The sequence below is a fragment of the Patella vulgata genome, chromosome 9 (genome assembly GCF_932274485.2).
Source record: "Patella vulgata chromosome 9, xgPatVulg1.2, whole genome shotgun sequence".
Lineage (NCBI taxonomy): Eukaryota > Metazoa > Mollusca > Gastropoda > Patellidae > Patella > Patella vulgata.
The window spans coordinates 23,480,049-23,491,558 of NC_065887.2; the positions used below are offsets into that span (position 1 = coordinate 23,480,049).

At 34.1% G+C, this 11,510-nt stretch overlaps 1 long non-coding RNA gene across 1 annotated transcript; it reads left to right on the forward strand.

The window, feature by feature from the left end:
- The first annotated feature begins 4,086 nt into the window (after positions 1-4,086).
- Positions 4,087-7,960, forward strand: LOC126817182 (uncharacterized). Its single transcript, XR_008789377.1, has 3 exons — positions 4,087-4,319; positions 4,859-4,980; positions 5,620-7,960. It is a non-coding gene; the product is annotated as an uncharacterized LOC126817182 (long non-coding RNA).
- Positions 7,961-11,510: the final 3,550 nt, after the last annotated feature.

Sequence of the window (11,510 nt, forward strand, 5' to 3'; positions counted from 1 at the left end):
ACAAAGTCAGAGGGGTCAAAACCAAAAGTATGACACAGATGTCAGTAGCGCGTGTGTCCTCCACGGGCTCTTACGCACGCTGTGCAGCGACGTCGCATGGAATTTACCAATGTTTGAAAGAAGGCCTGGGGCAAATTGTTCCACTCTTGGACATGAGCAGCTTCTAAAGCAGCAATGGTGTGCATCTGTGGTCACGATACAGACGACGTCGAATCTCATCCCAGACATGTTATCGGTGCCATGTCCGGAGACATGGCTGGCCAGTCCAAGACATTGATGTTGTTAGCAGCCAGGTAGTTCATACTAAAACGGGCAGTATGCGGACGTGCATTATCCTGTTGGAAGTGCTGAAGTTGTGGGTGCGCTTGAAACATCAGAACAACAATTCGTTGCAAGACATCATCACGGTAGGCTACAGCATTAACGCGACCCCTGCAAATGTGTAGGGCGGTCCGGTGATGAAATGTGAAGCCTCCCCACACCATTACACTTCCCCCAACCCATCGATTCGTTTCAAAGACGCAGCAGTCTGCAAGACGTTCCCCAAGACGTCTCCACTGACTCCACACACGTTGACGGCCATCAGTGAAGAGCACACTTTGCCAGTCTACTCTTCTCCATGTCTGGTGTCCTTGAGCCCATATCAAACGGTGATGATCCCTGAGGATAGCTCCGTGCACGACGACCTACTTCTCTTAGACGACGTCTTACGGTGTTGGCACTTACTAGTCCTTGTCTTCCGACGACTGCTGCACCTGTTCAAGTCGCTGGGCGGAAACTGTCACGCAGATGAGTGACCCGGATGTAGCGGTCTTGAGCCTGGGTTGCAACGCATTGTGGACCAGGATGTTGACGGTCACGTGTTGATCCAGTAACTCGAACACGTTCCACCAACCTTACAATAGTGGACTGATGACAATTGAAGTGCCTGGCAATAGCACGTGTAGACATGCCAGCACTGGACATTTCCATGGCTTCATTCCGTTGATTTTCAGTAAGTCTCGGCATCTCTAGCTCGATTCCTTCACACGTCCAACAACAAATTACGACAGATTGACGTTTCACAGTTCATGTACTGCACATTAAAGTTGAAAACATGCTTTTAAAGGGCTCACACACAATGCTGCACGTGTATATTGGGTTTTTCATGTGCATCTCGTGCAATTTTTTTTTTTTGCACACGGGCCGATATTTTTTGCGTTTGGAAGCATTGTGTGAAACAATAGTTCATAGTATTGCATAATATATATTTTATTACTAGGTGGTTTTGTATGTATAATATATATTTGTATGATAAAAAATTCTTCAAAGGCGTCGTCATGGGCAACGGAGTTGGTAATTCGGGAACTAGAAAGTAGTTCCAATAGCGGACTTCGTCTTACAGCAGAGGCTAGATGTAGGGTACTGGAATCTGCTGAGGTTTGCCGAGTGCTATTGACCCCTACGCGCAAGCGAATTATTGAAATAAAATTAAACCATGTTTGTCCCGAAATGACCTAGTTTGTGTCGAGTGGACGTTAAACCCCATCTCTCTCTCTCTTGTATAGGCCTAGGCTACATAAAAAATGTCGCTTTGATAAAGTAGAACACATTTAACACAAAACAATGACATTTTTAATGGCCCGTAGGCCTCTTTTATTTCAATACAAATTATAATGATCTGTATTATGTATAGAAAAATGATTCGATTGGGGTTATATTTAGGCCTAACTGCACAAAACGTCATGAATGTCATGTTCCTGAAGCAAAGACTGCGAGATTTACACCATCTAGCCGTTGCTAAATTAGTCTGCTAGATTAGTCTGCTCCCCGAAAACAAACACTCATTACTCAACCGCAACCTCACACAACTACTAGGCCCTGGGCGCCTACACCCCCCCCCCCCCCGCACTTGAACTCGCCATATTTTTATTACTTCCAATATTTTCTAACCATGAATAATTAACTGTTTGAGTTTTATATAGCATTAAAGACATATGATTTCAGTATCAATTGACATATAATTTAATTTATTCATTAACACTGGAAATAAATATTGGCTCTTCAAAGTATAGGTAACGGACATACAGAAATGAACAGTCACCATGATTTGCCTGCATGAACATAGTTTCAAAACTGTGAATTGTCTTGTGGAATTTAAAAGTTTTAATCCTTTTTAAGAAAGGGCACTAATACTACATGCGTACTGCATAATCACTTCTCACATTTGGATTCTTGTAACCCAGTAAATTAGAAATTATTGTGGTAACGGACGTACATATTTTCTGGTAACGGATGTAACCCATTACAATAGATATGTAAACTTTCAAATAATCGGACTTATAGATAATATTAATAGTAAACTCATTTGAATTAATGGAGCAGTTACTTTCCTAAAAACATTACTCCTTGAATGAAATATTGTGACCCTAAAATTTTGGCAACGGACGTACATTTTTACCCTAAAATTTTGGTAACGGACGTACATACATCTATGAAACCCTAAGTAATTCAGAGAATTTTGGCAAATGATTTCTTTTCACGGTCATAGTAACAAGAATGAATGATGTTATTAGCTTTAAATATGAGTTTTTGAACAGTTCCATCAAAATATGAATAAGAGAGATAAAATGGAAATATTTGGTAACATCATAGATAATACCGTATTATCTATGGTAACATGAAATACTGTGAAAAGTAACGGACGTACATCTATGAAAACCCAAGTTATTCTGAGAAATTTTGCAAATCTTTTCTTTTTACAGTCATTATAGTAAGAATGGGTTATTATAGCTTTAGATATGAAGTTTTAAATAATTCCATATAAAAATATGAATGAGAGAAAAAAAAATGTAAATATTTGGTAACGGACGTACATTCTCATAGTCATAGTGATATTTTTCAATGTTGGTTACCTTCACAAAAATATATTACTTTTATATTTTAATGTTTAAATATTATGTTTATATACATTGTCAGATAATTAACTAATGCCAAATCATTCATTATGAGCCAGAATAATCAAACAAACACAAAGTAAGAAAATACAATAGAATTATAAATTCGACATTTACAACGTAAACCTTGACACAAGACCAAATAAAAAAAATTGGAAGAGTCTCCACCCAAATTGAGATTTTTCTTCAAAATATGGATTATTTCCCACCATAAGACACTATTTTTATCCACTTATCAACTAATTAAATTTTTCAGCTAATTGTAGTCCCGAAATGACCTAGTTTGTGTCGAGTGGACGTTAAACCCCATTTCATTTCATAAATATTTTTTTTAATTCTGGAAACATATTTCCTTTATTGTTGTTGTTGTTCTAAAACTATTCATTTCTCTACAGGCCATTAATTTCTCTTCACTTTTTTAGTTCCACAAATTTCTAAAAATAATTAACAAATAAATAAATACCGGTAAATAGGTATACAACATTTTACGCAGGCTATTAATTTTTCTTCACTTTTCATTCTCTAATTTCCTAAAATAAAATTATTAACAAATAAATAAAAATACCGGTAGGCTACATATAATTCTGCGGGCTATTGATTTCTGTTCACTTTTATTGTTAAAAAAACCCATTCATTTCTCTACACTCTTTATTAATTAGTTCCATAAATTTCTAAAACAATTTAACAAATTTACTGTATAGGAATAATTATTGTGTACATTGCACTAATTTAAAAGATCAATATTTTAATGAAAATTAAAAAAGAAAGCGAAGGTAAGTACAAGTAGGTAGACGCAGAGAAACTGCGGTCGAGATCGCTGACATGTCAAATTAAAATGTTCTATAACCTTTACTGTGGAAAGTGGAGCCCGGAGATAAGTCGGTCCATGGATCTTTATTATTATTTTTATTAAACAATAAAAATTTGGGTGAGAAAATTTAAAAATTTAATATTTGTGCACATTTTAAAACAGTTTGACACAGATTGATTGATGCGATAACATAGTGAACATCCGGGTATTTACGTTCATACTCCCCGGAACTAACATGGCGGCCGTCGCTCCATCCCGGTACAAACCATAGAACTAGAACACTAACGGGAACGCCCACCGTGTGACGTCACTACCTTATGTGACGGCGGGCTTCTGACGTTGATATCGGGCACAGCGTACTTCCGGTTTCTGCTCGCACTAACAAAATGCCTGGCGCGAATTGTGTTTTGTTCGGATGTTCCGCCTGCAATAAAAGAAATCGCTTACCCAAAAACAACAGAGTGGAGAGAGAATCATTACGTATCATACAGTCTACCAGATCAGACCCGATAAATGACAAGACCTTGACAATATGTTCAAGACACGTTGAGCCGGATTATTTCGTTGAAAAAGTAAGTGAAAACTCAAAAGAAATTAATTATGTAGTAGTTGGCAGTCCACCCTGACAACCTACAATGAAACAATGAAGTTAAGTTAAACCCATACTAGCTGAATGTCTGTATTTTCATGTTTGCCCGTTAGATTTTACCCCTTCTCTCATCAAAGTTGTATGCATATAGGTTTGTTTACATTAGTGCCGTAGCTAGGCCTAGTCTATTTTCAATTTGTTATGAAATTGACGATTACTACACCCGATGAGTGTGTGACAGCATGACGATTCTCTCTCAACAATCTTCTTTTACTTTAATTTTATGAATTACTAATTATTATTTTTTGTAAAGGTCAAAGTTTTAACTGAGCAGCTCCATAAAAATTAAAATTGTATATTTATTTATGACTGACCTTGACCTGTCAAATCCTTTTATTTTTAAATTCCGAAATAATCTTGTTCCCGGTATGAATAATCAACAAGCATGAAAAAAAAAATTATATCTGAACCTTTTGTTTTGTATGTAGGAACCTTTTTATTTTGATTTTATGAATATTTCAGATGTTTACAAAAATTCTGGGTCCACATATCGAAGATTAAAAGAAGGGTTAGGGAGAGTATCAACCTTAATTCTTCTACAGAAAAGCGTAACAACAAAGAAATTGAATCCAAGGAAGTCACCGGTAACTTAAATTTCTGTTAACTTAATTATAATTATGAACATTCGATGTTTCCTTTTAAAAGATCAGTATATGAACATTTAATTCATCAATATTAAACAGACATTATGCAAGAGCTAAATCTGTCAATTGCAGGTCTTTCTTTAGGCCTGGAATGTTATCTAAATTATTAATTACACATTAATTAACTTATCCAGACCATAATCAATGCTCGATGGCATCGCTAGCCTGTGATATATACTGGATTAGAGCCCAGTCTGCTACTTCTGATTAAATCAAAAAATGGATAATCAAGACCATGTTTTTTTTTTATCGTACCGACCTTAGTAATGATGATCGAGGCTAGGCCCAAAATTCAACCACTAAATACTCGGTTCAGGGTGGATCAATTTGACTGAAATTTTCAGCAAATTCCCTTTACATTATCTAGTTTTTAACTATTATGATGAGAACTGCTAGCTCGTTCTGTAATCTCCCATAATTTTATTTATAAATACTTGTATGAATATCCGATTCTTCTTTATATTTACTTTTGTAATTTTTTCGATTTTATTCAGAAACCGAGAAAATTATGAATACATGTATGAGAATCCAATTCTTCTTGTTTTAATTGAGTTTTATGAATTTGTCTATTTTATTCAGAGTCCAAGGAAAACCGAGGAAACTCAATGTTTACATATGAACGAAGTAACCTTTCAGATGTTGCAGAAATCATTTTTATGTCAAATGCCTGCTTTGTGGCTATGTCAGTCTTCAAGTGATTATATCTATCTGTTTAAAACTGAAGATAAAAGTGTAACATACCATTTAACCATTGACAAGGACTTGAATTGTGAAGTACAATATAATAATTTTTGTTTCCTGTTCAAATTAAAGTTACATCTATAGATTTACTTATAAGAACTGTTGAGAATATGAAGATATGTAGGGGCATAACATCAAAACATTTACAGTCTTATTCTCAATGTCAGCCTACAACTGTAAGATATATCAGACAGGTTGATCTTTTCATGAACACAAATAAGTCAACATATAAATTACGAAATCTGTGTACTTGCTTCTGTATGTAATAGTTTTCTTGAGGACACTCAAATCGAAATTTGTTTAAGTTGTCGACAGATTAACAGAGATTTACAGAGAAAGTAAAAAGCAATAATAATAGTTTATTTCACATATATGGCTACATAGCACATTGCATATTCAGATTTTGATTGAAAATATATAATTCAAAGAATCAATATTTACATACTTGTAAATGTAATTTACAATTCAAAAATAGCTTAGCAATAATATATAGTTGCCATATAAACGAGCAAAAAGTGGTAGAATATAATCATGTGGTACGAATTTGATTAAAATGTAGATTTCACTCCATTTTGATTTATTTCTTCCAACTGACTCCACTCCACATAGATTTGAGGTCAAATGAGAAGTTATAGAGTTAAACTGTCATCATTGATGTCAGGTATTTTATTTACAGCACTTTGCTGCAAGCATTTCACACAATGAAAGTAACAAAAACACAGATTATACAGATAATTTCATACAACAAAATAGAAAGTGTATAATTAAACTAAACATCACCTGGCTCTATTGGAATTAATATCGATATTGGAAGTATAAAAATATAAATGTGATTGAATCTAGGATTAAATCTAGAACTTAATCAGCAGTGTTCTACAGATTTTTTATTTCTTGTTATTACTGTATTGTAGATAATAAGTAATGAAAAGAAAACAAGGCCCCAAGTTCACAAAGCATTCTCAGTCTTTTAAGTTAAGGTTTTACTAAAAATTGTTTGTCTTATTGTAACTTAAATATAGCACTTTACTAACTATTGTTGTTTTAATGTAAATATATCAATAAGAAACTATGTGCAAAGTTTTGTGTTTCTGGATCAAAGATATTTCTCAAAAACAGTGATTGAAAGTTGAGCAAATTATTAAGTCTGGGAATGCTTTGTGAACTTGGGGCCAGGTTGATAATTGTAAACAAAATATATCGAGACGCAATGAAATAGCACCTCTGAGATGACGTGGCATAACTTTGCACCTTCAACAGTTGCACAAAACCTAGCTTTTTAAAAGCTGCATTATATACCCCACGTGTGTACCAGAAAAATCAACATACTGATTCTGTTGGGTTTAATTTTTTTGATTGAGAATTGTTCGGGGTGCGTTGTTACTGATGATGTTGTTACATCCTTAATTGCAAGATTAAAGCAAATCTTTAAAACAAAATTGAACTGAAAAGTACTAAGTAGGGCGTTAAACCTGGATTCATTTCAAACAAGATTTACATTCATCTATTTATAAAAGTGATGTATTATTTTTATTGCATCTCAGTATAAAATATTAACAATGATAACAAAATTTATACAAATTTTATACAGGTGCACAACTTGTAATGTGTGAGCTTTATAAATGTATTAAATTATTCTTAAATATACATTATGTAAGATTTTGATAAAGAGCTAGCCATTCTTGCTATAATAGTTCGAAGATAAATAATGTAAAATGAATAATTTGAAAATTTCATTCAAATTACTCTATTGCGAGCGAAGATATTAGCCTTTGAAGGCCTTTGAAGGTTTGACAAGACGTGTGCAATAATCTCAACCATCGTACTGGTTGTTCGAAGTAGTCTCACTCCTCCATTTTTAGCTTAAATCAAAATATGGCTGAACTGTTCTAATCTATTTAATATTGGAGAAATCCGATGCCATCGAGAGTTGATTAGGGCCTGGATAAGTTAATTAATGTCTAATTAATAATTTAGAAAACATTTCAGGCCTAAAGAAAACCTGCAATAGGCAGATTTAGCTCTTGCATAATGTATGTTTAATCATTATTATCATAAGCTTATGGATTTTTTTGTGCATTTCTATTTGCCTTTAGTGTTTATCAATGGTCATTATCTGTTAAATTCACAAGTTTTATTTAACAAGCATCACTGTCATGTGAATAAAATATCTTTGAACAGAGCCTTGGATCATTCCAACCACATATTGTTGTTCTTGTTTTTTAAATTAGTCATCTTGAATAGTAATTTAACCATTTGTTCCAAATGATGATAAACTTATACTAGAAAATGCACAGGCAGATGACAAGTTTTGATGTATGATATTCCTTGTTGGGGTTAAACTCGATTGAGGTTCGGCAAACCCTTGAGATCATATGAACATCAGATCATTTTTCATATAACCACTACTTGAACTTTCCCATTAAATTTAACTGGATTAGTTTGAATCTTAAAAAGAAAATAAATAACAATGAAAACAACGTAAATAAAAACCAAACAAAATCAATAGCTATGAATTAAAATTACCAGTGTAAATCTGTACACAACCAAAGACAGGGTTGGAGGTTATAATTTCCCTCACAATTTTATCTAATTACGAGCTTGATACCAAATTAATACAGTTCTTTAAAGGCTCAATACCACTCTTGTTGTAACTGAATTATATGTCCCAATCTTTATTCTGGTCAACAAATTTAACTATTTTAGAATATTTCAATTAATTGATGATACAAATTTCATCTTAACACACCTTATTTAAAAAATTCAACATAATGGTTTGAAACGTCTAACGTAAACCTTTTCAAATGAAACTTCGATTTAAAAATATTTTCGAACCCTCTGGACAAGTAAAATAGGATGTAATGGATAATTTACACAACAGGTGGGACACTTAAACATCTAGTACTTAGATAGAGATATTATTTATTTTCTGGAGCTTTCAAGCCAGCAAGAGTGTTATTGTCCCTTTAAAGTAAATATTATACAAAATAAAAGAAACTGTTCCAAAGCAATTTGGGATCACGTGGCTAAGTGGGTAAGACGCTGGCTCGCTAGCCTGGAGGTCGGGTGATCGATCCCTACATTTGCCGAGAAAGTTCATCCAGATTTTCCGGCGTGGTTCCCCCTTGTCAGTGATGCAGTACGGAGGGCCTGACAAGGACAGCTGTCTAATCCTTCGGATGATACGAAAACCCGAGGTCACCTGTATACATTGGAATGCACGTAAAAGATCCCTTGGCAGTTGGAATTCGATATAAGAATAGGTGATAGTGCCGCTGCCCGGGCAAAATTTCCCTTAAATCACACCTTATGGCGTATGCCCGTCTTCATTAGCCCAGCATAGGAGCAGAACAGTAGGACGTTAAACCCCATTTCATTTCATTTCCAAAGCAATTTGATCGTTTGAGAAGAAAAAAAATATATAGACATGGTCGAGACTATAATGAGTTTCAAAACTTGCCCATTTGCTACGAACACTATGTGACTATATGTATGTATGTTGTATATGTAGAAAACTTACGGATGCTACTGGAACGACAGGTTGAGATGTCTCAAACAAATCTTTAGCAAAGAAAAGCTGTAGTAAAGAATACACATTTTTTTTTTATAAACAATATTTTTAATCAGGATGTCTGAATGGGATTGGGGAACAGGCTTAGCCTATGTAAAACCCCTTGTTATAAACAAGAAAAGGGCACTGGGAAACCAGCCAAAACTGGCACGGACATGCCAAAGGCTAACAACAATATGCACAAAACAAAAAATAAAAATAATAAGTCCTAAATAAAATGTGAATGTCATCATAATTTATTAATAATAATTTTATAATATGTAGTAGAAAATGATACACAAACGTGTATTCGGATAATTTAATGTCCGAAAATAAATGGTTTATACTCCCGATGGTATGTTATATAACTAATTTAAAAAAAAACAAATTAAAATTATGAATAACTTGCATCTAATTCCAGGACGTCGTACGCTTCTGCTATATGTTGACATACGGCCGGAAGTTACTTGTGCCTTATTGACTTCGCGCATGCGATGTACAACATAATTATGTCATCACCGCTATACGTCACCGAGTGGGCGTTCCCGTTATTATTCTAGTTCTATGCACAAACCTTTAACGTTGTTGTCATGGGGGTCACGTGATCAGTGCGGACTCTAGTTTCTATATATAACTCTATCGGTCCCGCCAATATTTCTATTATCGTAAGCGACACAAAAAACTGCGCATAAAATGGTGACGTGTACCCGACACGTGAGCCTTGGCACAATAGGCCTACTAGCAATTAGAAATGGAAGCTGACCACGAACTTGTGACCCGAATCACGGCCGCGGTACTCCGTGCCGTTCGCACAAATCAAGCATTCGGCAAACCTCGACAGATTCTACGCATCTATTCTCGGCTGTATGACGAATTCCGCCATATTGGAACTATTTTAAAGGTCCCGGATGAAAAATGGCTGCGCCCGTGGAGATTTCTGTGGCGAGGGTATTATATCAACAAACGTCAAGTTTGGCATTGGGTTTGGGGAATTACCAGGTAATTATATCAAACCAGCAGCCTTGAGACAATATCTCTACTTGTTTAGTTATATACACTCGACAAAAGACGCCATTTTGGGACTTCTTTGTAAAAGCGGCACGTTTTCCTGTTAAAGTAAACTGGTAGCCGCATCGCAAATGTATGGGCGTAGGTACATATCAATTACTATCATACAGCCGAGGTTAGATGTAGGGTACCGAGATTTGCCGAGTGACAGATCAAGGCAAGGTGCAGTCAATGGAAAGTTGTACAGTACGTCATCGTTTAGTGTGAAGTCGCTTACAACAATAATTATTTTACAAACGGCGTGGTACGGTTGCGCTTTGTAAATTTAACTATATGTTTAGTTAAATATATAAATATTTAGTTAAATATATAAATATTTAGCTAAATATATATTATTTAGCTAAATATATATTATTTAGCTAATTATATATTATTTAGCTAAATATATATTATTTAGCTAATTATATAAATGTTTAACTAAATATATAGATGTTTAACTAAATATATAAATGTTTAACTAAATATTTTAACATTTAACTAAATATATATTTAGCTAAATGTTTAAACATTTAACTAAATATTTAGCTAAATATTTATATATCATCAAATCTCTTGTTTTGGTCTTAATATTCAATGCTAAATATTAAATATGAAAATAGAGACAAATCATGAAATATTTATATATATTATGTTAAATATTGAGTTTTTGTTGTATTTTTAGTTTAAATATTAAAAGTGAAAAATTTGCACAAAAGTCGAGATTTAACTATATATATAAATTAAATTATCTATTTTTTTTTTGCTATATAAAAAGCTAAATAATTAATTTACAAACGGCGCCCCATAGTAGACACGTCAAAAAAGTATTTCCCACAAACCATTTGTCATTATTTTGACACTTAACATTTGACTTTTTACATTTAACTCTTGTCTTAGAGAGGTATTTTGACTTTATCATTACCGGTAGGCCTATTATGACTTTGTAGGCCTACAGTAGTACATTGCACTTTTTACATATAATAAAAGACATTATAGCAGAGCATTTAATATTGTCAGCGATAACCTTCCATACAGCAGGGTCAGGAACCAGTCGACATTAGTGTCCAAAAATGTAGGGTAGGCCTATAACTTATCAAGGCCTTCATAAGATGTAGGCCTAGTGCCTACGGGTTGA